General features: G+C 31.7%; 1 pseudogene; it reads right to left on the bottom strand.

Annotated features, from left to right (window-relative positions):
- Window positions 1-27868, bottom strand: LOC124352918 (annotated as a pseudogene).
- Between the last annotated feature and the right edge of the window lie 75 nt (window positions 27869-27943).

Genomic DNA, 27943 nt, shown 5'->3' on the forward strand with positions numbered 1-27943 from the left:
CCACAGTAAAAAGTTTTAAAGATGATATTCATCTAAAAATGTGTGCAGTGTTACCTCATCAGAGCTGGAGGTTTGCTGTAGCGTGTATTCCCGCACCACTGATGGAGAGAACTCTACGATGTATGTCAAGATGTCTATTGATGCAGTCTTTGTTGGAATATCCTCAGAGGACAGGGTGATTTCCAGTGCAGGTAAAATTCCCAAAGAAGACAGTGTCTGAAAAATATATTAATTATCTATTATTTACATTGCCCTTTTGTGTATATCCAACAGTTTGAGATCAGATTTGGATTATTGTGTTCGCTTAATACAGACCTTTAATTTTATGTAAATTTTTTGGTCAGAAGTTTAGCACTATCAGTCCCTTGTGAAGATTCTCATTAATCATATTTACACTTATTGTAGAATGACATAGATGCCTGGGGCTAAAAGTGTTAACCAGCTAAATTTTAACATGCCATAACTTCTAAATAAATAAAGATATAGTAAAACAAATTTCACATTTGTATTCCTGAGAATGGAGTAATTTAAAACAATGTGCTACATTTCCCCCTTCCAATTTGAAAAACTACAAACCAAATCCAAGAAGGTGTATTTTAACCTAGCCTACATTGTTTTAACTTCTAAAGCTTGCAACCCCGCATACAAACACTTCATACTAGGTGTCATTATGATTCTCTGCACCGCTTGACTTTAAAGGGATCTTTAACTTTTGTCACATCTTGTATAAATTCCTTTTTACTTAAAAAAAAATACATACAAAAGTATGAAGAGTATTTTTAGGCTTAGTATATTTGAAAAAAGAATTTTGATTCCCTAGCCATGATAAAAATATTAAGAAATAAACATACAAGTATTGCTATGAAGAATATATTTATACAAGTACACACACCACAAGGTAAATGAAAATAGCGCAGAGCAACTGATATGAGTTGATGCTTGAACATTAAAAATATGAACTGCAAATAAAATAGTTTTAAAAGTACGACAATTTAGTTCTATACATACATAGAGTATGAAAAAAGAGTCCACCAATAGACTCAGCAGACTCGGGGCAATTGTCAAATTTAAATATAGAAAATAAAAATGAAAGTAAAACCATTTTTGAAAACTACGATAATTCTAACTTTGGTTATATATATATATATATATATATATATATATATATACCGTTTTTTATATGAAGTTGTATTGTTCTTATGACCAAAACGTTTTTCAGTGTTTGTCGAATCTTGTCAATAAATTCTCTAATGTGTAATTCAATAATCACTAGAAATTTTCGAGAATTTAATTTTTAAAGTATGTATTAAAAAAAGTTATGAAATAATTTTAGGTAATTATTGTTAAAAATAATTACAATCTCCTTAATCAGGACACATTACCTAAAGAAACAGTTTACTAGACACTTAACAAAACAAACCTTATAAAATGTTTCTTTTCCTTGTGGCTGGAGATTTTGTGAGAAGTTACAGTATTCTTTTAAAAACAATACCAGGTCTCTTCTTTTAGAATCTAGCGTCGACTCGTCTGTTAATTGGCTGAATAAATCACTTAAAAACTTTTCATCTTCCTGTAAGCAAGAAAAGTTTCTTTAAGCAACAGAGCAAATGGTAAGAAATCTATCACACAATTATTATTCTGGAGCTAAGATACCATGTGACAAGATACTTTGCAGGTTAAATAAATATTATAGAGCAAGTGAAACAAAGTGATGACAAGAAAAGACAATGCCATAATACAAAACATTACTAAGGGAAAAAACAAAATGGCACTTGTAATGTAATACTAATAATTACAGTATATCATATGAATAAATGCAACTTATGTATTTATGATCATAAAGTAAAGATGTATCCTGATGCAAAGTGGATTTGATAATGCTCTAGTCTGTGAGGACCTATGTCATAGAACTTTGAAATTTGCTGCCACCTGCAAAATGTTCAAGTTGCACACTATTTAGCGGCAAACAAAATGGGAATGAACGCTCTACCAACCTTTCTTTATTCCTGGACCAAAATATTATATTTTCATTCAAAAACTTGAGAACTACCCAAACAGCTAACTTTTTTCTCCTCACTTGGCAATTTTTAATTTGAGAACGGTTGTTTTAATAAGTTGAAATTTGGTATATAACTTTATGACCCAAAAACCGTTATAGAAAAAAATTATTTTTACAAAAGCTTTATTTTTAAAACAACTGCTTTTTAAAACTGTGGACAAGTTAGTCAAAGAAGTGAAATCAGTACACCAATAATTGTGATCATTTTAGCTCAGTCATTGTAAATTCAATACAATTTGCCAGGACGTTTGAGGGCATCAATTACAATCTATCTTTGGTTGAGACATGCCTTTTTATAGCTCACATTAGTTCGCTTCGAAAATGATGACAACAGATGAATTTATTTGTACACAGCTCAGCCCTTTCCATGATAACAGAATTTAGTTTTTAAGTGGTAACATTTACATTATGGTAATCATTATTTCTGTATATAACTCATACATACAGAAATTATTGCCTAGGTAAATAATTATTTTAAAAAATTGATTGTGACAAAAAAAATTGAAAAGATTGAATTTTACACTGGAAGTGAAATGAATCAGTCAAAACAGGTTACTGCTCACATATAACATTGTATAAAACAATAGAGGCCACTGTTTTTAGTGCTTGTTTGTTGCTGGTTCCATTGCAAATCTTTGTAGGTAGAGATTTATTGTAAAATACAATGTCACAACTAAATAATTTAAATTAGTTAATTATATTAACAAACAGACAAATATATTGCAAAATAAGACCTGTTACACAATATATGTATATACTTACTTGAATTAAATTTACAATCTCAACTTTGTTTAAAAAATATGAAACTGGACAGTGTTGATAGCATATTATCCTCAAAGACGGAAGGGGTGGGCAGAACAACGTCTTGAATGTACTGGACTCTGTAAGTTTGGTGTATCTTGGCCAACAGTTCGGGGTTGCTCATTGGTATTACCTCTTTGAACCTGGAAGTTCATATTGTTTGATTAAACATTTCAGAAGAATCTAAACAATCTATATGTGTAAACTTTTCTTTTTATCTATATATAAAAAAATAACCAGAATTAATTTTAAAAGTAACTATAACATGCTTAACCCTTTGACTGGTCAGCAAGAGTGCCCTAAAAAGTGAGTTAAGTGATTTGGGTTTACTACAGTAGATGTGTTATGAAAAACACTCAATTAAACGTTCTTGAAGTTTTTTGTATTTATACAGAAATTAATCTAATTATACATAGAAGTTATTATATTTACAAAATATGAGAATAAAATTAAATACTCATCATTTTCTCATAAACATACTAAGGTACAGGTTAGTTACAAGTTAGTAACAGTACACAAGTCTCCTCATAAATCTTTGATGGTATAAAAATTGCTAAAACAGTTGGATACACAAAGCAGAATGGCGCAATCCCGGCACATCGTGTCACAGTGCCGCTGCTCGTCGACGATGGTCTATCTGCACACGTGGCATTCTCTCTTCGGCTTGTCCTTCTTATGTGTAGCAGGGATGGTGGCAGGAAAATGCTGAGCAGTAAGTCTCAGGAGAGTATCTTGTCTTTCTCGGACCATTCTACATAGTCAGTAATTACACAAACAGCCACGTTTATTTACTCACAATAAACACAACAAAAAGTTTACAATCAAGGCAACCGGTAACGTAAAAGTGAGGTTACAATCTGTATTCACTACACAAACAGAAAATGAATCAGCTGATTACTTGGAACAACTGATTGAATACCGTCATATGACCTGAATACCGTCGATTGGATCTGAAATGAATAAATAAAAAAACAACTGCGATCTAGTGGGAACGACGAAAACTACATGAAACTATTTTTTATTTATTCCGCTAGATCGCATTCGTATTCAGATTATTTATCACTAAACATTAATATGAAGACTGTTTAGCATCATAGTTTTTCCCACACAGCTATCGGAATTACTGTGGGCAGCACTTAGGGCACTTCCGAATGCATTGCGGGATTACTAATCAAAGGGTCAAATTGAATGCTATTTTTACTTACTTTGAACACGTCTTAAGGTACTGACGGTGTCGCTTTGGTGCTGGTAGACTTGGGTCGTATTCCAGGCAACCCACAACATCAAATATTGTGTCATCTGTAACCATATACAGAGTTACAACTCATTATATGAGAGTTACTTATTTCATTGCTGATCAATGCTTAATTAATTAAGTAACCAAAAAGACAATATTAAGTAATTTTGAAATTACATGAAGACATGGACAAATAATTACTTAATTGGAATAACAATCCTTAAGCATAAGTTAAAATAACCAACCATAATTATTATGAAGTGAGAGACTACAGCTGAGTTTAAATTTGACTTTTTGTTTAAAATTTCTGAATAGGGATTTGAACAGATCTATGATTATTATTTGCATTTTGGATGTATGATAAAAAAATAATTTATACTGGAATCTAAAACAAGAATAACTGTTCAGAAATGGCTCAATTCTTTAAATTTAAAATTTTCTAACTTAAATTGTCTTTTTTTATAATTTATGATTTGAAAATATCCATCATGACTTCAAATCCATATGGAATGCCTACAGAAATTCTTCTTATAACTGCAGAATATATTAACCTTGCAGAGCATGTTAATGTATATATATATATATATATATATATATATATATATATATATATATATATATATATATATTTATTTATTTAAAATTAGTTAATTAAAAAAAAACTAAATTTCAAAATAAAATGTTTAAATCACATAATTTTTAAATATCAAAATTAATATATTATCATAAAAAGGGTTCCAAGTTTTTCAATTACAATTTATGTAAATTGCCTTTAAACTGAACATAACAGTATATCAAATAATGAAGCCAATTTAAAAAGCAGACCAAATACAAAATCTTCAAATTAAAGAAATTCTAATAAATAAAGCTTACTGTTTTCACAAGCCATTACCATACTACTGGTTAGATGTCTAGTTAGTTCGCATAATATTTTAAAAGCAGTAATTTCACAATTAACACATAGAGAATAGGGGCTGTGTACATTACCTCCAAACATCACTTCAAATAACGCATTTTTGTTCAGTAAAAAAATGTTTTTAAACACTTCATAGAGGTAATGAAGTCCTTCAGCGTTTTCAAGATCCTCGCACATATGAAACAGATTGAGAAGTTTGCGGATGTAGTTTTCATTTTCAATGGCAGCGGCAAGCTTCTCCTTGCGCAGAGGTGATGACAGACAACTCGCTATGAGCTCACTGATCTCCTCTAGTCTGCTGAGTTCACAAGGTGGCAGTTCAATGGGCGGAGCAGAGTCAGACATGTCATCGAACCTCTCATCCTCCGACTCTTCCACAATATCCTGGGTGATCTCCACTGACGGGTCTTTACCTTGCACCTAAACAAGGACATAGCAATGAGTAAATAATAAGTCAATAGATGAGTGATAATATTTCCAGACTATACAAAGTTGATATGATGCAAGTCAAATTTTTAAGTGTCCATAGAGAAGGGGAAGTTTTTTAAATTAGAGGTAAATGTTTCTATTTAGTTAGGCTAAGCATTAAATTTAAGACATTCTCTATTTTAAATTGTACTTAAATTTAATACAAGAATAGAATTAAATATACCAAATTTGATTTGATGGTACATTTAATGTCATAGAACATGTCTCCGACAAAAAGAGTAAATTTAAATACATTTCAAATTTAAACTGGCCACATTTCATAATTTTTTTTAATTTTTAAAGCACAATTTTTAAAAATATTCTGCAGTATAGGACACCTATTAGAGCACAAAAGATCTCAGGTCTTAGTGCTATGAGATAAAACCATAAAATACCCAGAGAGAAAGTCACATTTTAAATTGAGTACTTCTGCCTCATTTCCCCCCAGTATAATGGTACTTAAATGCTGAACCTTGCTTGAATTAGTACGATCAACAAACAAAGTCTGTCACTACTTGACACCTGAAAACACTACCAGATACCTGTGGATGATTAATATTGGGACATATAAAATAATCAAAAAACTTTTAAAATATTTATTTTGGTACAGAAAAAATTTACAAAGTAAAGAGAATAATGGACAGTAACAATGAAAACCTGTCACCAGCCAACAGAAGAGATACTAACTCAGTTAAGACATTATAGAGTTGTGATTAATAAGTATTGTCCATTTGTAGTTTTTCATTTATTTCAGTTTTTTGTTTTCATATTTTATATGCTTATTTAAAACAATTTTACCATTATATAATTTTATTCAGAAAAAGATTCAAACAAGATTCTTCAATTATTTTAATTTTTTGTTACGGTAAAAAGCAAAATTTTCAATTCATTATTTAAAATTAGATTCTCTGACGATAAGGCAGTTACATTAATTAATTACATATAAAACATTGTGAAAGGTTGATAAAAATTTAACTGAAATATGAAAGACTAAATGGAAAGATAGCATATACAATCGGTCTGAATATTACTTACTTAACCGTTGTGCCAGGGCCTTTCAGCACATGTACTGACAGTATTCAGCTGTCTGAAGTACAATGTTGTTACTGAAGGTCAGTTCATTTTTGAGTGATGGTGAGTCCTGTCAAAGAGCTGCATCGGAGATGATGTCACTGCACTCACAAGTCGGATCTTCCACTAACGCCTTAACCATACACCCTCTTCTTTCAGGTCATTCACATCCCTCCATCTTGCTAAGCAGGCTATCCAAATTCTCCACGATTATTTTATTTCCATAGAGAAAAATATTCCTCGACTCAGGACAGCTTAAAGTTGGCTGTTAACCGTGACTCGGTGTCATCCTTCATCTTTGTGTGTTTAACAACAATGAGAACGCCACAGCGTATGAAAGCAGAACTTGTCAACAGCAGACACTGGAGGCAATATGAACTGAGTTGTTTACTGCCATGTCCACTTCCTGGTGTGCACAGGAGCGTGCCACACTAAAGCACAGCACAATACATAAAAATGCTTTTTCATTTCAAAATATAGAAATGAAGTAGGAGGTAGCCAAAGAAATATTCAGTACAAAACAAATCGGATATGCATTGACGTAACTGATCGTTGATCCTTTGGTCTGCTGCTTCTCCCCTTGAGATAGTTTGCAGGAAATGTTAGTGCAATATTAGTGTGACAGATGATGACCTCTATCAGAATAACTTTAACACTTTGACTAGTAATCCTGAAATGAATTCGGGGAGCGCAGTACATGGTAATTCCGATAACCGTGTGGAAAGCACTATGGTGCTAAACAGTTTTCACAATAATGTTTGGTGATGAATAATCTCTCACCTGAATACGAATGCGATGTAGCGAAATAAATAATAAACACTTTCAAGTAGTTTTCGTCATTTCCACTAGATTTCAGTTGCTTTTATTTATTTCTTTCAGACCCAATCAACAGTACTCAAGTTATGTGACGGTATTCAATCAGTTGTTCTAAATAATGAGCTGATTCTATTTCTGTTTTTGTAATGAATACAGGTTGTACCCCTACTTTTATGTTACCGGTTACTGTGATTGTAAACATTTTGTTGTATTTTGCGTGAGTAAATAAAAGTGGCTGTTTGTGTGATTACTGATTACGTAAAATTAAGCGAGAAAGACTTAAAGATGAATTTTTGCTAAGATGCTCCCCTGAGACATACTGCTCAGAAATTTTCCCACCACCATACCTGCTACAGATAAGAAGGACAAGCCGAGGAGAGCAAGCCACGTGTATAGATAGACCAGCGTCGGCAAGCAGTGGCACCAGGACACGACATGGATGTGCGCGATTACAACGTTCTGCTTTGTTATGTCTGACTGGTTTCACGCATTTCATACCATCAAAGATTTTTGCAGAGACTTGTACTGTTACACTTGTACCTAACCTGTACCTTAGTATATTCATGAGATAATACTGAATATTTTATCTTATTCTCATATTTGCACATATAATAGCTTTTGTACTTAATTGGATTAATTTCTATATAAATACAAAAAAGAACTTCAAAAACATATTCATTGAATGATTTATAACACATCTACTACAGTTTTAAAATGCTCTTCATTCAGTGAAGCATTGTAATAAATATAGCAAGGTATGTATGCATTTTAACAGATAATAGAACAATAATTGCAATTGTGATTAATGTACAAAATTAAACAACAATCACCTATTGACAAGTACTAAATTATTTTATTACCCTTTTATTTTAAAACTATATTTAAAATATATTGTATTAACTTTTTATTCAAAACCAGTAAAAATAATAAAATCGAATCGTTCATTACTCAAATATATTTTTAACCCTGGGTCTAAAATGGCTCCTAAATTGCGAGGCACGTCCAGAAAGTAAGTGTACTGGTACTCTTACAGCTGTAGGGAATACTTTTTCTATATGTTTGCAACACTGCCGCGTAGTCTGAATCCTCCCCTTCAAAACGAGACCGATCCGTGGTTAGTGTGTTGAAAACTCTTGATACAGTAGCATCTCTCGCGAAAAATGGCGACCGTATCTCCCAAGAGGTATCCGCCAAGAGAGGTTTATTTTACCAATATAAACACAAAACACATAAAATATTGCCCAAAGTTTTGATTACTTTTTGGTTTATCTCAACAACATTTTTTTTTCATATAGACATTGTGATTTTCACTGATAATGTGAACTTTTGGATAAGAGATAGAGTTATATTACTACCATAACAGATCTAGCAAAGTAAAAAAAGTCACTGGTAAGAAACATAGAGGAAGAAGACTTGCACATATGTTGAAAATCTAGAATAGAGCATGAAAAGACTTGTTCTATAATGCTAGACCTTTAAAAAAATGCTAAAACTTGCATTAAAATGCCAGTGTTGTAATCTCTAATACATTATAAAGATATTTGATTCATTAACTGACCTGACAAATTTTCTCCCAAATTTCATCACAGCCGACTTTTTCTTGAAAACTGAGAGCCAAATCAAAATTGTCCCCTTCAGACCAAACGATGAGTGTATCCTAAAGTAAAACAATAACAACAATCAGATATGCATAAACAGGTTAGAAAAGGTTATGTGTAAACTTACATAATACAGTTAAAAGGAGAATAATCTTTGCAGAAACTCTACACATTTCTAATAGGTCAAATTAAATTTATACTTAACATTAACCCTTTTAACCCCGACGTCCGTACTATACGGACGTCGTAAAAATGGCGTCAACTCCCGACGTCCGTATAGTGCGGACGTGTACTTTTTATTACTTTACTGGCCACCTATTTCACCAAATGCTTTGAAATTTCACAGACTTGTGCACAAAGATATTTTGCATCGAAATATATTAGTTTGTAATGGTTTGACTTCGTATTTTGTCAGTCTGTGACTGAGCAATTGCAGTTCGTCTCGACTGACTGCTCACGCTTGTTGCAGACAGCTGTATATATCACGTATATCAGCTGTTCTTCACAGTTTTAGGTTAAAGCAGTGTAAAGTACGGCAGTTAAAGTTTAGTTTATTATTTGTTTGATTTCAAAATGAGTAAAAGACATCGTTCAAAGTCTCCCATAAGTGAAAATACACTAATTAGTAACCTAGTTGCAAATGGTGTGGATGTGATTAGTGACGACGATTTGAGTGATGGATATCTTGAAAATTTACATTTTGTAGTGATAGTGATGTAAATATTGTTTTAAAACTTTTTTTAAATTTATATTATGAACAGTTTTAGTTATTTTGTCAGAAATAACTTTGGTTTTATGTTTATTTTAAGTACAGTGAATTTTAAATGTCTTGTTACGTTGCCTTGCCCAAAAATGGCAAAAAGAAAAATTTACACGGCTTTACAAAAATTTATATTACTCCACTTGTAAATCAGGTAGGCCTATAATTTTTGTTTCTTTTTATTAAGGATTAAATATATCATAAAGTAAATGGGTATTTTTGTGTCAAATATTTTTTTATCTATATGGTTTCTATGATCAAACTTGAAATTTTTTCATTTTTATTTATTTTTTATATATTCATATGTATGTAAAAAAAATACTTTCAAAATAATAATTTTATTTGTATATTTCTGTAAGCTAAATGTATAAAGAAGTAAAACAAAAAAATAATTACCTAAATATCTTAAAAAATAACTGAGTTATGAATTTTTTACAAAACCCTTACATTTTGTCTGAAAATGGCTAGGGATTTCTGGCACATCACCTGATTTAATGGCCGGGGTTAAAAGGGTTAAGTAAATATGTACATAATCAACTAAAATCACTAAAAAAAGAGAAAATTTGATTAGTTTTTAAAATATTAATTCAATAAAAGTCATCACAGAGAAAGGTTTTTATATGGCATAACATATTCTAACCCTATGTTTTTATCAGAAAATTATTTAAACATTTTTCTTTTCTAACATATTTTTCATTGCCAAAATTCAGTATGACATTTAATGTAAAGGAAATATATAATACAACATATAGTAATTTAATTTCAACACAAACTATTAAGATTGTCAAAAAAAGACATTTATTAGTTGTAAAAAATTGTATAGTAAAACTAGACAAGGCCTACTTATGTACCATCTTTCAGCTCAATTAAAATATGTTTGTCCAGGACATGTTTTTATGTGACTGCATTATCATCAGACGAATTAAAATATAACACATCACATAACATAAAAATAAACCAAAACACATGACACTCTCAATAGATATGTTACAATGACATATAAATTGACGACATGAATTTTTTTCACAGGCCTGTCAATATTTTATTACATTATGTTTATTCCAGTGTTATATTTATTTATGTTTATATTTTGTTATGTGTTATATTTTAAGTCACCTGATGATGCATTCTGGTTATTTAACAAATTCCATATGATGAACAAGCTGATGATACAGCTTACTGAAACATGCACTTAACAAACGCATTTTAATTGAGCTGACCAACGGTAGGTAAGTAATTTAGAGTTACATATTTCCTACACCAATAGGATTATAACCACGGATAATTTGGAAAGTAAAATGAACCAATGACAGCTTGTACAAAATTGTACTTCAAATTCCATCTAATGTACATTTTTTACAATCTGAACTAACCTATTACATGAAATAGCCTAAACCAATATAATTTACATAGGTTAGGTTAGTATTATAAAACTAGATAAAAGCTTTTCCTGTATCCCTTGAGTAACAAACTAAAAATTATAAATCTATGGTTTAGTTAACTTTTGATATTCAATGGTTCAAATATCGATGGAATATTCACTATTCATATAGAAAAGATACACCTAGCATATTTAACCATTACTTTAATGCCAGGCATCAGGGAAAAAATAAAAAATAAATACAATTGAGTCACACGTCTGGTTAAGTCGAGGATATTCTGCAAGACAGTAAATCACTGAATATTGACTATTAAAGAACTAGGGATTTAGTTTGAGAGTTGTTAATTTCAATTACAAAATATGTAAAAATAAACTAATTTTACTACTTAAACTACATCATATTTAATTAATGTAAACAATTCAGTGCAATTATTTGACAGGAAAAATTAAATAACTTGACATTCTTGAACTTCAATAGTTCACCAAAAGTCATTATTATTGTGGTGCTGGGACCTTAGCTTTTTTATTCTTGATATTGAAAAGTAAACACTTTTATTTCAATATATTGAATGAGATAGTGATTTGAATTTGAGAGCTATTACAAGGAAAACCTCATACTTCTTACAAATTTACCACCTCCTTCTCCTTTTTCAATGATAGAATGTAGCTATAGCTTTAAAACAACAGTAATTGGGTTATTATGTACTCACTTAGTACCAGCTAAGAAGCTTAGAGATAACGATAGCATTTATTTATATTATAGTACATTTGGAAATTGATTGCTATGTCTTATTTTATTCTATTCATTTTACAGTACATGTTCAAATAAAGTAATTTAGTAAGAGTTATACATTGACTAAAACAGAAGTTATAAATGTTATTTAGGACCAAACAGGACCTTCTTAAAGTCGTCCGTCTGCGCGGTAATTCTTTATAGAAAAGGTCCCAGAATCATGAAACTTGGTATGGTAATTTTGGGATCAAGAGGTAAAAGAGCAATCTGGCCGCCCATCTGTGCGATAACTCTTGATAGAATAGTTCTGGAACTTGACATGGGTTCCTTTAGGTCCAAGAAAGGACTGTACCAATGTATAGAACCAAAAGATCTACGGGTTGCCCGTCCGTCTGTGTGGTACAGTAACTCTTTCCTTACGTTTTTAGGGTCCTTCAGTACTCCATTGTATTTATTTATTTACATTTTAAACTTAAAAAAGTAGGTTTAACTTTAGTTTTTAAACTAAAACTAAATATATAACATTAAAGATAAAACTTACCTGTTGTTTTTGATAGGCTGTATCAGGCTGAATTTTGGACTCCAACAGAAGGGATCCTGAAATTTAAAACCAATGCTTAAACAACAACTAAATGTAAAATTGTATTATTTAAAATACACAGTAATTTTAGAGATAAAATTTAGGATATAATGATTTATATACTATACAAAATGATCATAAATGAACATTTTTTACCAATAACAAAAAAATTCACATCTATTCGAAGAAATACATTGTACACAAAATAGTACCTCAACCTGAAAACTATACATATAATTCATCAAAAATTTGAGGTAAACTGTACCAGTATAAATCATGTTGATAGCTTACCTAACCTCAAATCCCTCAATGCTTTAATTACTGGGTAAGAACAATGCCTATATAAAATATAGCCTTCCCTATAAAGTTTTTTTTCTGCATAATTAAAAGAAACAACAATGACCATTGTGTTTGGCAAACATACACAAAACTGTTGAATTCCTTAAAATTATCCAATGCTAATAAAGAATTAGGTATTTAAAAAAATACAAAATCAGTCTATTGTTTTTATGTTAGTACTTATGATAAATATTTACATAACTTGACCATACATTATCCTCACTACTCCTGCTCTAAAGCTTATGACTGTATGTGTGTATAAATAAATAGATGTCCTGATTAACTGACTGAATGATTCCTGAACGCCCAGCAAAAGCTATGAAAGATAGGGACATGAAATTTGGTATATAGGTTTATCTTGTGGGCTAGAGGTGCAGCAGTAAGGAAGAATTTTTCTCTTCGACCTCAGTACTCCGTCCCATTAGTCTCTAAAGTTGTCAAAACTCCCATATGGTATGCATAGCAGCAAACACGTGTTATTGTGAAAGACCCTGTTAAATGTCATCAACTGTTCTATGTAAATATTATAATATGACAACACAATTATATGTTTGGTTAATTTAAGTTCCATTTTAAACTCCTTTACATTTATTGTCTTGAAAGCATGCAGAATGCTTAAAAGTAACAATACTTCTAATTTCAACTTTTTGTAATCAATGTTGAGCATGGAGGTTATCAAGATAATAAAATTGGAAGTTTTCATAAAAATATACATTTAATTGTAAATTTTATCAAATATTAGGTATGCAGTGCTTGAACAGTAGTATAACGCAGATATCAATGACTAAGTTACAATCTAACCTTTGCTAAAGATTTAAACACTGTTATAAAACCCACCTTAATTGTTTTTAACTGACATAGGCTCTTCAAACCTATAAATACATATATAGTACTTTCTTAACCACAAATTCAACTATGGAACTGGAAATACCTTAGACTGAAAGTAAATTGGACTGAAATATATATTTAAACAACAATTTTTTTTTTTTTAACCCCAGAAAAACAATGTGGATCAAAGCATAATACTGTATTTTTGAATTTTTTTTCTAGCCAGTTATGTAACTGAATTATAGATAATGTTGTATTTTAGTAAAACGATCGATCAGCAACTTATTTTGTAAAACTTTGTGTTTTATATTTGGATGTCTCTGACACATGTTGTTTCTGCAGCATAATCTATGGTTTATAAACAAACACAGTACTAGTTAATGTCCACGGCAGAGCCTTCTAGTGAGTTAGATTGTGTTTGGTCACAAACAAGATTATATTCTAGTTTCCTTCATTAACTAAAAAAATAGTAGTTCAGTTAACCAAAACACTATAAAATTTAATATTTTGTTGAGTTTTACCAAACCCTTGCACTCTTTTTTATCAAAAACTTTTCTACATAAACAATGTAGTTTAAAAAACTATACCAAATATCATGAACACTATATAACTATGTTTTATACTAAAATTTATATACTTCACATGTTTATTACATTATATTATAGCCTGTTCATTAGCTAAATAGCAATAGCTCCGTCAACAAAATCACAAAAAAAGTTGAATTTTAGTTCTTCCAAATCTTTGCACTTTTTGCGTGTTTGCTTGGATTTGTGTAAGAGCACAAATGTCGTATTTTACCAAAAATCTACGTAAAATTTAAAAAATAAAGACAAATTAATTAAATAACATTTTCCACATAAAGAATTAAATTATCTATAAAACTACACCAAATATCATAGATTATATATAACTATGTTTAGAGTAAAAGTCTCTATGCTTTCAAAATTTACAAACAAAATTCAAATTTTTAAAATTATTATAGAAATTAAATTTTTTTATATACATCACATTCTTATAAATTACATTATGTTATAGCCTGTTTCATTAACTTAAATACAATAGCTCAGTCAACCAAATAGCAATGTAATTGAAATTTTGGTGAAACCTTTGCTAGACTCTTGCATTTTTTGAATGTGTAACTGGATTTGTACAAGGAGGATAGGTGCAGGAATAGAGTGGTTAATGGGTTAACTTATCAATGCTGTCACTCACACACGATTCTGATGAAATATTTACAAATACAAACATTACAGACATCACACAAATAAATTTTGACTTAACAAAACATAGTGCTGATATAATGATATAATTTAGATAGGCTATTGGTCCTACAAAAAAATCTTTGAGAATCATGAAAAATTTAAGATATACAGATTCTGTTAAAACATATTTTTTCTGAACTTGGAATTCTGACAGTATATGTTTATACATATTTGAATCAATAATTTATGTAAAACAATTTTTTGATCCCATACTAAAAAACCATTAAACATGCATATAATACTCGTTTTAATAGACATATCTATCAATACAATCTTGAATTTTACAAACAGAAAACATATTACAGAGGTGTTAGATATTTACATAATTTACCAACAAAATTTATAATGAAAACAGATCTGTTAAAATTTAAAAAAAGAAGTCAAGGATTATTTAACCTTGTCTCTATATTCTTTTGAGGAATATTTCAATAAAAAACTGATAAATTCATTCAAAGAAGAATTGAAGATAAACTGTTAAGATGTCACTTTTTTAAATTATATTTTAAAATTAATATTTGTTTTAAGTTTCATTGTAGTGACACTATTCTTTGTACATTGTACATATTACAGAATAAAGTAGTTTGACTATGACTATGTGATTGTATAAGTCCCAGCCAAGAAAACGCCTATGCCTTATATCAAGAACGTCACTATGTTGAAACTTGCTACTAGCGGTATAGTCGGTGAGATGTTCAGGGCCAATGATGTGACACAGGATAATAGTGGAAATATTGTGATGTTGGACGTCTTCCCATAAAGGATTGGAAAAAATTAAGGAAACTGAACCTACACTAAAATTAAAACTTGTGCTGTTAAATAATCATGAATTATTATACCCAATAAATTTTAACTAATTTTTACACATTTTTTCCAATATTGTTGTTTTAGTTAGAAAACATTTATCATGGATCTTACCATCTGCTTCAGCTCGGACAAGAAGTGAAATGCCTTTAAGTCTTTCAACGTAGTTGGATGAGACATGGCCCGTTCCTCTGTCATCCCACTGGCGGTCTGCGTTGAGCGCATACAGCTTGACTCGCCTCCGTGTATCCGTCATGGCCTTGTCTCAGAGTGCAGTCACTTCACATCTGCACAATAATAATTTTACATCAAAGTGCTATCAATAAAAAGTTAATTACATTTTAGCTTATGTTTGAAACCTTATTAGTGTACCTAATTATTGGTATAACAATTTGAAAATAGGCTAAATTTACAATTAAAATTATACTTTTTTGCATGATTTCAAGACGTAATATGCTCCTACCCACTAAATACAATCTGTTAATTAGACTATAAAGATATTGTTTTCCAAACTAAAGATTCAACTATTTCAGTACTATCATTCTCTTTACGGCAGTATAATGCTCTAAGCTAGAGGAGATAATGTCTGCTTTACCAGCAATCAACAAAAATATATTTTAAAAACCAAAATGACAGTAAGTGATTTTAAAAAACCAACAACGTGCTGTTTACTTGAACTGCTAGTTCTTTCGCATCCACTGACAGCTATTCAAATCTATTTGTTTTAACAACCAAACATAATTTCTGGCAAAAGGAACAAGAAAGAGTCTATGCGTTTATGGCTTGATTTGACACAGGCTCAACTATGATCTATTACTACTTGCCTACGTACTCAGCACTTGTTTTCTTATTCACAGTTAGTTTTCTGACAATAATAATAAATTATTTTTAAAAGTAGATTTTTAAGCACTGAGTGATATGTTTATATATTCAAAAGATCTTAATAAGTAGCTTGTGTAAAAGTTTCATAATATTTAACAAAAAAACCAATACAAGGTTTACGTTTGGAGATAACCTTCTAAATTTATTTATGTTTTACAAAGCCCTAAGTCTTGTAAAGGTTAGTATAAAACATTTTCTTTAGTTGAACGATAGCAACTATTACAGAGGTTAAGAAAGGTTTGAATAAAAATACTGAAATTGGAAAGAATTTAAAAATTCAAACCCTTGGTTGTTGTTACATTATGCACAGTAGTTACTAAAAAATAACAACAAAATCCTAAATAGTGTAACAAAAATAGTGAACTCGGTAAAGAGATTAAAAGGACAGACAAACATTGATGAAGTAGAGAAGTGTTTGTGATATTACATTCTTGAAATACAGGGTTTGTCCGGAAAGTAATAGGACTGAGTCCATTAAAAAACATGTATTGAGCAAATCGTTACAATTCTTTAAAAACTTTTAAAATAGGCTCCTTCTGAGTCGATGCCGCGCTGTCAGCGCGATTTCCAAGCATTGAAGGCGTCACAGAAGGCATTCTCCGGAATAGCCTTGAGAGCCGCGGTACAAGCTGCTTGGATCCCCTCTGTCGTCTCAAAATGCTTGCCTTTTCAGGTGATAAAAGAAAAAAAAAGTCTGGGGGGGCCACATCTGGGCTGTAGGGCGGCTGTGGAAAGAGTTGGGATGCCGGCCTTGGTCAGGTAGCTGTTCACAACAAAGGCGGTGTGAGCCGCAATTTCTGGTCACCAGTGAGCACTTTTGCGACCATCTTCGCACACACTTTGCGCATGTTCAAATGCTCCGTCACAATTTCATGAACGACAGATTTCGGTAAATGTAACATCTGGGCAATTAAACGAATACTTAGTCGACGGTCTGAGTTCAAAACTTTGCGCACACGAGTCACATTGTCGGTGTTTGTCGAAGTCGAAGGTCTTCCAGCACGGTCTTCATCAGCGACCTCTTCCCGGCCCTCCAAAAAGGCCTGGTGCCACCGAAACACACCACTTCTTGCTAAAGCAACATCTGGGTAAGCCTGCTTGATTATATCAAATGTCTCTGTCGCAGATTTACCGAGTTTCACACTGAATCTAATCGTGTGCCTCTTCTGTAACGAACGATGCATTTTCAGCTTGCACCACTCACAGAAACACGTCACGTGAAAATGCCTGTTCTGACTCTTCAGGTGCTCGGAGACAATTGACCAGCCGCTTGTTCGTTAGGTAGGAACGCCCTCTACCGAATCCAGTCGGTGCGCACACGCTCCGAAGTACAGTCTCGGCGAAAGAAAATCAGTCCTATTACTTTCCGGACAAACCCTGTATTTTGGTGTGAGAGTCAAGTGTTTTAGCTTAAGTTTAAAAATACATATGCCCAAGTTTAGGAAAAAATTATTTTAGAACTAGAAAGGACAACTTGTCTAAGAAACACAATGACATTTCTTTTGAAATAATCTAAAGGTGAAAGTGAAGGTATCAAACAACAGGTAGTGAGAAGTAAATTATTCTATGTGGACAAAACTAGACCATTTTTTAACGTAGCCTACACCTGACAAACATCAACTTTCATATCAAGCAGAGTGCAGGAAAATTTAAAAAAGAATATAATGGCTCCTATTACTCTTTTGACATAGTCAACATGGAAAACTTCCTTATTGATTATAGGAAGTCAACAGTTTAAAAAAAATGTAAAGTAAATGTTTGTTAAATAAAAATGAACAAAAGAAAAGGAATGATAAGTGAAATCTTTGAAAAGCTAGACAAGAAAACGTTCCAACAAAGTCATTATATTTTGTTATTAATTAATAACTGTACAGCACACCTAGCATTATTTGATTACTGAAAAATTTTTTTGTCTCTCCCAACATGATCAACAAGTTCAAACAATGCACCAGGGAATAAAAATATTGTAAGCAATGCTAGACAGCAATGCTTTACTATTTATACTTGTCCAAAATGTACTTTTGGTTCCATTTTTTTATAAAAACCAGAAACTGAAGATTGATATACATTCAATGCAGCCTATATGAGCAACAGAGCTTGGAATCAAGTTTCTGACAATTACAAACAGATTCCACAAAACCAATTTCTGTCAAAATGATCATGAAAAACTCCCAGAAATTGAACCCGAGACTGATATTGTGTATGTGGAGGTAGAACAACTTTGTCAAAGTAACACTGTCACAAAGTGTGCGAAGATCTGACTAAGATTAATATTTTTACCAATTTAAGTATCAAAATACTTGATTTTTTTTGTTAAAACAACAAAGAAGTTTTGTCCCATTGACCAATTCCTTCTCCATCTCTCAGGCAATTAATTATATCAAAGGAGGGCTGAGATATTTTTTTTAAATCAAAACAAAATGTAAATGATGTGATTTTAAAATCCCCTAGTAACATTTAGAGTTTACTTTCAACAAAGATTTAATTATACGGAGTAAATAAAATTTTTTCACCTAACATTGGTAAAATGTATAGGCTACAGTTTCTTTTTTTTTTCTCTCTCTTGGGGCGGCCTACTGCCATGCACTTAAGCCTCAAGGGCTTTTTGCGCACCCCGGAAACACCATGAGGCCTACCAGTCTACAACTTCAGCAGTTCAACAAACCGCCGAAAACAACCTATCAAGTCCTCCTGGGAAAATTCACCACCCCTGTCCATGCTACCAAAGATGGCATACCGCTCTCTTGCTATTGCAGGGCAATCAAAGAGCAGGTGCTCATTTACTACTGTATAACCTGTACAAGGTGACCTGAAGACTACAATAATAATGTTGTTCTCAGATAAATAATATATTTCTTTTAAACATAGATTGATATTAATTTACAGTAAATATAGTACACAATATTATAAAACTGCATAAATTTACTTATAATTGTTTTTAATAATTTACATAATTATAATTAATATTTTTAGCTTGCAATAACCCTATAGATAGACCGTTTACAAAAAGAACCTGGATGATTTGAGTTCACGCAGTGTGGGGGGTAAATACCCCTCTGACGCTGTGATGCTGCCTCTTCTAGAATCCCCACCATTGCTCGGCATTCGCTCTATCGGATCATCGTATTGATCTGGCTCAGTCGGTCTCGTTTAATGCTGCGATTATTTCAGTTCAACCGGTCAGTACAGAGTTACTGAGCCTTCCCGCTAGAGCGTGTTATACCGGTCATTGTGCTGACCGAACAAAATGAACGACTGAATGTAATAACCGAGTGAACGAAAGGATCCGCCTGTATAGAGGAAGAAACAGTATATCGTGGAGTAAGTGGATAGATATATATAAAACAATAAATGTATTGTTTTAGGAATTTAGTAAATGTAAATAGATCTATTAAAACTGATAAAAAATGCAACTGTAAGTTATCAGGTACGTTACTAAATATTTTAGATGTTAATACTTATAATCAAGGACTTGGTTGATTGATATGCCTTTGATCTATCATAAGTAAGGTTATCCCTTACAATTAATGTTTTAAATAAATTACTAAAATTTAAACAGACACATTGCTCGTTTGAAAACCATTTTATTTTTATAAATAACAAGATATTTTATATACAATCGATTAACTTCCACCACTTTTCATAATATCCAGACGCCCTACTCTCTCTATTGAGTTATACGATTATGGTTTTATTCTTAATCGGTTAGCAGTGAACGAAAGGAACGGGCGCTGAACAATTTTGGGGGATCTAATGTAACCTAAAGTATAAACTTTATAGTTATAGTTAGTTCAATATGATGTTAAGCTATTTTTCATGGATAAGGGTTTTAAAATGAACTTAATTATAATATTGTAAGTTTTAACGGTCATTAAAAATAATATATCTGGTTTGAAAAATATCAAATTTATTCACTTGGCAGGAAAAAGTGAACAAAATGTTCGAGGTGAACGGGTCTTTTGAAACACTCTGATCCGGATCACTCGTTCATTTGACTGACCCGTTAGAATTGAACGGATCAAGATCGAATGACACACCTCTATTTGGCCACTGCCAAGCTGCTAACCTCACAAGAAATGCAAGCTCCCTGGATACGTCTATGGTGCTGGTCCCACTCCCCACCACAAGGGGGATCCCTCCTGCGTGGTACAGCTTATAAATTTGCTTCTGCGCAGGTTCCTTTACGAGCAGTTTATCTATAGTTTACTCTATTTTGGTAAAAGTCCAATTGAACCATTTATGAAAAGTAATTTGTTCTACATAAACAATTTGTAAAAAATAAAACATTGGTAGTAAATGCTCAGTTTTGCAACTACTTTCAATGTAAAATCTACACTTTAATCTTCAAATCCCCAAAAGAAATTTTTTCTGCCATGTCCAAAATTAGATTAAATAAATCCTATTGTAACTTGTCTAGGGCAATTAATAGTCCATTGTACGTCCATGTGATTTTTTTCCTGTGAAGCCACTTGTTAGTGTCACATCAGAGGGACAAGTTAATGATCACCTTTTTATACTAATAAAATAGAATACAAAAACAAATTAAGGAAATTAGTAACAAACGGGAAAGCATTTAAATAATGTTATGACATTATTTTTTTATATTGATTACATAGAATAAAATTTTGTCTCTTGGTGAGGCATAAATGTGATTGTTTTATATAACTATTCTGGGAAAAAAGCCTCATGTGCTTTCTTTTAAGATGTAAGCTTACAATATAACATAAGAAAATTTGTATTTTTTTTAGGTGCCTTCAAAATGTGGATGTGGCTCCTGGTAACCCATGAGAGAATCTTTTCTCCATTTCACAAAAGTGGTTACTTATTGATATCAAGCTGGGCAAGTTATAAATATTGTTAGGTTTCTTTGATATTTAAGTCTAGGCCATAGTTGGGTTTTTTGTTTTGTAATGTTAGTGTTAAATTTATGTTTTTAAAATTACATTACACGAGATTCTTCTTGTTACAGAAATTTATTATAACTATTACTGTGTACGATTTTTACATATCGAAGTTGGATAATATATTGAATTGTTCGATAAAAACAACCAAGTAACGAATGTAGGCTGATTATTAAAGTCTCCTCCTGTTGTTAATGAACTATAATTCTTGTACGATTATTATACAATATCGAAGTTTGGTAATGAACTGAATCATCCAATAATAACATCTGAATAACGAGTTAGGACGCTTATTAAATTCTACCCTCAAGTTCTGTCTAGTATAGGTGACGAATAAGGATAAGAATATTTTAATTATATTGAAGATTCACCTTTCTCATAAATTTCTGATTCTGAAAGTTTCTTCACGGGATCTCAATGAAAAATACAAAAATTTAACATTACATGAAGTTTTGTTAGTATTCCAAACCTCAGGACTTGATAGGTTGTTTTCGGCGGTTTGTTGAACTGCTGAAGTTGTAGACTGGTGGGCCTCATGGTGTTTCCGGGGTGCGCAAAAAGCCCTTGAGGCTTAAGTGCATGGCAGTAGGCCGCCCCAAGGGGAAAAAAAAAAGAAACTGTAGCCTATACATTTTACCAATGTTAGGTGAAAAAATTTTATTTACTCCGTATAATTAAATCTTTGTTGAAAGTAAACTCTAAATGTTACTAGGGGATTTTAAAATCACATCATTTACATTTTGTTTTGATTTAAAAAAAATATCTCAGCCCTCCTTTGATATAATTAATTGCCTGAGAGATGGAGAAGGAATTGGTCAATGGGACAAAACTTCTTTGTTGTTTTAACAAAAAAAATCAAGTATTTTGATACTTAAATTGGAATAAGAACCCTTTTATTCACTTTCTAAAATCAGTTGGGCATTGCTACCCCATATCTGAGAGCTTCTAAAAGGCCTTATCAGCATGTCCCATTTTCTGTTTAGTTGTTATGCGTTACGATATTTTTATGAGTTTGTTATTGTTGGCTATAATTAATTTATTTTGCAGGCAAATGATAAAACACAATAGTTTTGTTATTTGATAAATTATCGATGATTAAGCTACACCAAGAAAACACCTAGGTCTGCATATCATAGTCTACTTTACCCCCAACTAATGATAACAAGTTTCTAAATTTATGTTGAACTTTTATTTTTACCAGAAAACTTCAAATTTAAGTTATTCAATTTTAAAATCTTTGGGTAGAGTACGATAAGTGGACCCGGTTTTTTATATCAATATTGACAAACGATATTACCCTCGATATAATGAACCAAAACTGATTTTTTAACAATAACTAAAAAATTTGTATCAACTTTTTCTTTAAAAACATTGCCTTTTATAAATAATAATGCAGTTGAGCTTGTGGAAAACTGTGAAAGGAAGTGCATTTGTGCAAAAGTGAAGTACGGTTTTCTAGATAGGATGCTTTCAACAACTTCTTGTTTTAATCATTGCTACCCATGAAAAAACAAATAATTACGCATATTTCGTATTTTGTGCTATAAATATTTGTTAAGTCACAGTTATTATAGGGAGACTTTCATAAGCGGCCTACACTAGTTATTTGATTGTTATTATAAAACAATTCGATATATATATTATCCAACTTCGATGTATGTAAAAATCGTACACAACAAGAGCTATAATACATTACCGTAACAAGAAAAATATCGTACATTACAATTTTAAATAAATAAATTTTACAATAACATTCCAAACAACAAAATCAACTACAGCCTAGATTTAGATATCAAAGGAACTTTAAAATATTTATAACTTTCCCCGCTTGATATCAATAAGTAACCGCTATTGTGAAATGGAGGAAAGAATTTTCCCCATGTGTTACCAGGAGCCAAACCCACATGTTGAAGCTACTTAAACAAATCTCATCAACTGTGGGAAATATCTTACATATTTTCCTCATATTCATCAGCATTTTCAAAGTCTCAAAATATTAGTTACTTCTTGTTCCTTCGGATAAAAACACTCAAACCATTCGATAATAGCAATCGAATATCAAGTGAAAGTCGCTTATTTAAGTCTATCCGTTATTATTTTGGGGTAGAGTACAATAAGCGGACCCGGTTTTAATATTAATTAGTATAATTATCGATACTTAATATTCGTATATCGAATACGCGTCTATAAATCATATCAAAATTCTTAAGTCATAATAACGATCATGTTTGAAATTAAAATAACTAATATAATACATATAGTGACGAATCTCATAAACGATAAATTAGATGAAACAATCAAACAAACAGAATACCATATAAAAACCTAGAACTGAAAACAGGAAAGCTAATAAATAATAATGAAATGATAAAACCATAACATATGACAGAAAATACGAAGTATGCATAATTCTTTAGGTTAATTTTCTCCTAAACGGTACGAAAAAGTGTTTATTATATGAAAGTATTTAGAGTTGACAAAAGCTGGTTATTGTTAAAAAATTGATATCGATTGATTATATCGAAAGTAATATCGTTTGCATATATTGATATAAAAGCCGGGTTCGCATATTGTACTTTACCAATATTTCATTATAATTTACGAGTTTTTCCTTTTTCCATTTCTAATTGTTTGTTTAATAATAATAGCTTCTTTATTATTTATATTGTCACTCTGTGTATTATATAAGTTATTTTAATTTCAAACATGATTGTTATTATGACTAATGATATTTTGATATGATATATAGATGCGTATTCGATATATGAAGAGTAGGGTACAATAAGCGGACCTGATTTTTTTATATCGAAATTGGCAAACGATATTACTCAGTCATAACCATCGATATAATCAATCGATACTAATTAATTAGGTAAATATTAAGATCAGCGACTACCGCTCCGATCGCCGTAATTTTTTGCATACTAACACAGGTTAACGTAATTTCACTGAAAAAAAAAAAAAAAAAAAATAGTCCCAATTGTCGCTAACATATAAAAACCAGTTTTTCGGCAGTACAATGTAGGCAATACAAAACACATAAATAACAAGATTTATGACTATCAAACTAAAAACAATGGCTGACCATGGTAGTTTTGATGAGTTGACAGTAGTCACGTGACAAACAGGAAAGTTTCCGATTGGCCGGGCGGATCACGTGACCTATAGGACGGCTTCGATTGACTGCCAGACGTCAACTAACAAACCCACATGAGCAAGGAGTAATTAGTGAAGTTGTTGACATGGCATGCGATGGTTCTTGTCACACGCTATTCTTCAAAGCGTGTTTGTTTGATGATCGGGCATCACGTGACCTTTTGTGAGCATGATTCAACCTCATGATGATGTCATCGGATGCGACGCATTCTTTGCAAACGTAAATGAAAAATAATACTGAAATGAGCAGAATTTTGATCCAATTGAATAATGTTTTCCTTAAATTTCAAGCTAAAAATTAATTAGTTGTTATCGAGTTGAAACTAGTGCCTCCGGCCATCAGCGCGGACTTTGGCAGCACGCTGCCCCGCGCTGATGTCAAGGAAAGAAAAACATCCCTCGAGATAGTACCTATCAGTAAAATATAAAATTCTAGAGGGACTGATCAGAAATATAAAAAATACCATTTAGGTAAATAAACAATTTTTAAAGTTTTAATTGTTTTTATTTAAATTTTGCTTAGTTAAATTTTTTTTAATTTTTTTGGGGGGTGGGGGTAAACGGCCCCGGCGACAATCGGGACTATTTTTTTTATTCGGTGAAATTACGTTAACCTGTGTTAGTATGCAAAGAATTACGGCAATCGGAGGGGTAGTCGCTGATCTTAAGATTTACCATTAATTATTTTTAACAATTAACTTAACCCTCTCCCGCTCCCAAGGCATGAATCGGCACGGCCACCACATAGCCACTGCAGCTTAAACAGCACAGATCGGCACGCAATGCTTTACCCTCTAGAGCCGATAAGTGCTGCTCTCGAGTAGCAATATTTTGTACTACTACGGGTTGTTTGCTATCAGGAGACCATTTACTTTACTTTTACAGTAGATTTATTCCATTATTTTGCTATTTATATTAGTTGTGCGGAAACAATGGCGGGTTGTAGTCGTACACTTCGTGGCAGTAAAATCGATCTCGTTATTAGTAGTGATTGCGACGATTCAAGTGAGTGTAGTGATGTACCAGAGCCTTGTGAAATAGCCTAGTTGCATTGAGGATGTAGTTCGGAGTGATCACAGTGGCAGTGGCAGTGACGGCGAGCCAGACAATGACCTTCACCAAGTAACTGCGCAACAACCCCGCGCCACCGGCTCCCAGCTGTCCGTGTGCCCCCTCCCTGGTCTCGTACAATCAACTTCATTGAACTAATATATAGTAAAATAATTAATATATATAATTATAGTTAATTACAATGACAGAACGTGTGTTAAGTTGAGGCGCGATGTATTTTGACCGAGTGCGACCAGCAGAGCGAATTAATTGAGGTTAGAAGCACCGTGAGCGCCTGGAAAGAATGCGAGTGGGAGAGGGCTAAATAATCTGTATCAACAGCTGTAAACACATTCAAATACTTAATACACGTAAGGTAATATTTCAGTTTTACAAAAGTAACATTTGATTATTAAGAATGGCAGTCAATTTTAGAAAACTAAACATTGCTTTGAAAAATGATAAGGCATGTTTTTTGTGGCTTCAACATGTAGGACTCGTACCGAAAAACCCATTATGTGAAATTTGCGGGGAAGAAAACAAATATAACTGTAAGAGGAGCAAATATGGTCGTCTTCTGTTTTCCTAATTTTCGTTATAATAATTTGTTTGATCACTGTTAATATTAAATTCAAATTTTAATTTAAAACATATGTTTGTTGTTGCGGACTACAGATACTTTTATATCGATTGATAGTCTAGGATTTGAGATGCGAATATTAGGTATCGATGATTATATTCATTGATATAAAAAACCGGGTCCGCTTATCATACCCTACCCTAGGCTATATGAATATTAAGTATCGATGATTACACTAATCAATATTAAAACCCAGTCTGCTTATCATACTCTACCCAAATCTTTTTCAGGTAACTTTATTAATAATATAAAATAACCAATTGTTATTAATCAATCAATACCAAATTTAAACACTTACGAGTTTCATCATGAAATGTCATTGGGATCATAAAATAAGCACAATCTATTGAGATGTTTCTAAATCAAACAAAAAATCATAACAATCCAATCCTGTCTAATTCGTACTAAATCTATTCACAATAAATAATATGTGAATTTCTAAACTAGGTCTCGAATTTGAACTACCTAGTTATGACTTCTGAAAATCCTACACAAATTTGTGAAAGACACTTCACTTTTAGACATAAAACCTTTTTAGCTATTTACAATAGGCTTAATATCCTGACACTAGTCTAAAATGCTTTTAAAAGTTTCCAACTTTTAATGTAGCCTACATGATAAAAAAAACACAATTTGACTTGTAGGTTTTCCTAACATCATAGTCTATTTAGAAACTAACATCATAGTTTCTCCCGTTGAAATAAATAAATAAATATGATAAATTTATTAAGACCAGGCTGCTAATATGACCTAGCTAAAAGTAGCCTATTATCAAAAGTAAGCCTAAGCTTTATCAGTGATGGCTTATTCATAGGTCTATAGTGGTGAATACAAATAGGCTAACTAAATACAATAAAAAATTAAACTATATATATATATATATATATATATATATATATATATTTGATTTTTTTCAGATTTAGACTGTCAATTTACTAACAACTATTACTATGGTTAACAAATAAACATTAAAGAAAATTAATTTCAAATACCCTGCCAATTGTAGGTAAAGATAAATAACTGTGTTAAAATGATATTATTGTATTTTATTATCATGGACTATTTGTTTACCCTACGAAACTTATTTTTAACAACTGTTATAGTATAACCAGTTCTATTTAGACTATACTGATTGGTCATTCAACATAGCTAATGTTTCATTTACCTGAAAAATAAATGCAAATTCCTTAATTCACCATGGTAAGATGGCTTGATCCATAACTTAAAATAAAGACGTGAAAAATAAAAATTCTCTTTCAAAAGTTAAAATGTGTCCTTACGACCAATTCTGTTCAAAAACGACCAAACAATTTACCGTGTATTCTAGATCAAATGTATACTAAATAGGCTAAAACGCTGAAGGTTTAGACACAATATTGAACACTTCACACTGGATTTCACATGCATTCAAGCTCATTCTGCCATTGATCACACTTGGCTATTGATGTCAGTAACATTTCAAATCCCTGATATTCACAATAATAAACACACTCGCGATATTTGAAGGAAACTATCAACAACTGACTACTCGATAAAAATATCAGCCATTTTGGTTTCCTAACACCATTTGAAGGAAAGGGGTTTACACAAAGGAATCGACGGCGTTCTAGTTGTCTTCGCTGTTGGCCATGGAACGTAATTTCAGCCAATAAACTAAATATTGC

Source organism: Homalodisca vitripennis, chromosome 1, assembly GCF_021130785.1.
Source record: "Homalodisca vitripennis isolate AUS2020 chromosome 1, UT_GWSS_2.1, whole genome shotgun sequence".
NCBI lineage: Eukaryota > Metazoa > Arthropoda > Insecta > Hemiptera > Cicadellidae > Homalodisca > Homalodisca vitripennis.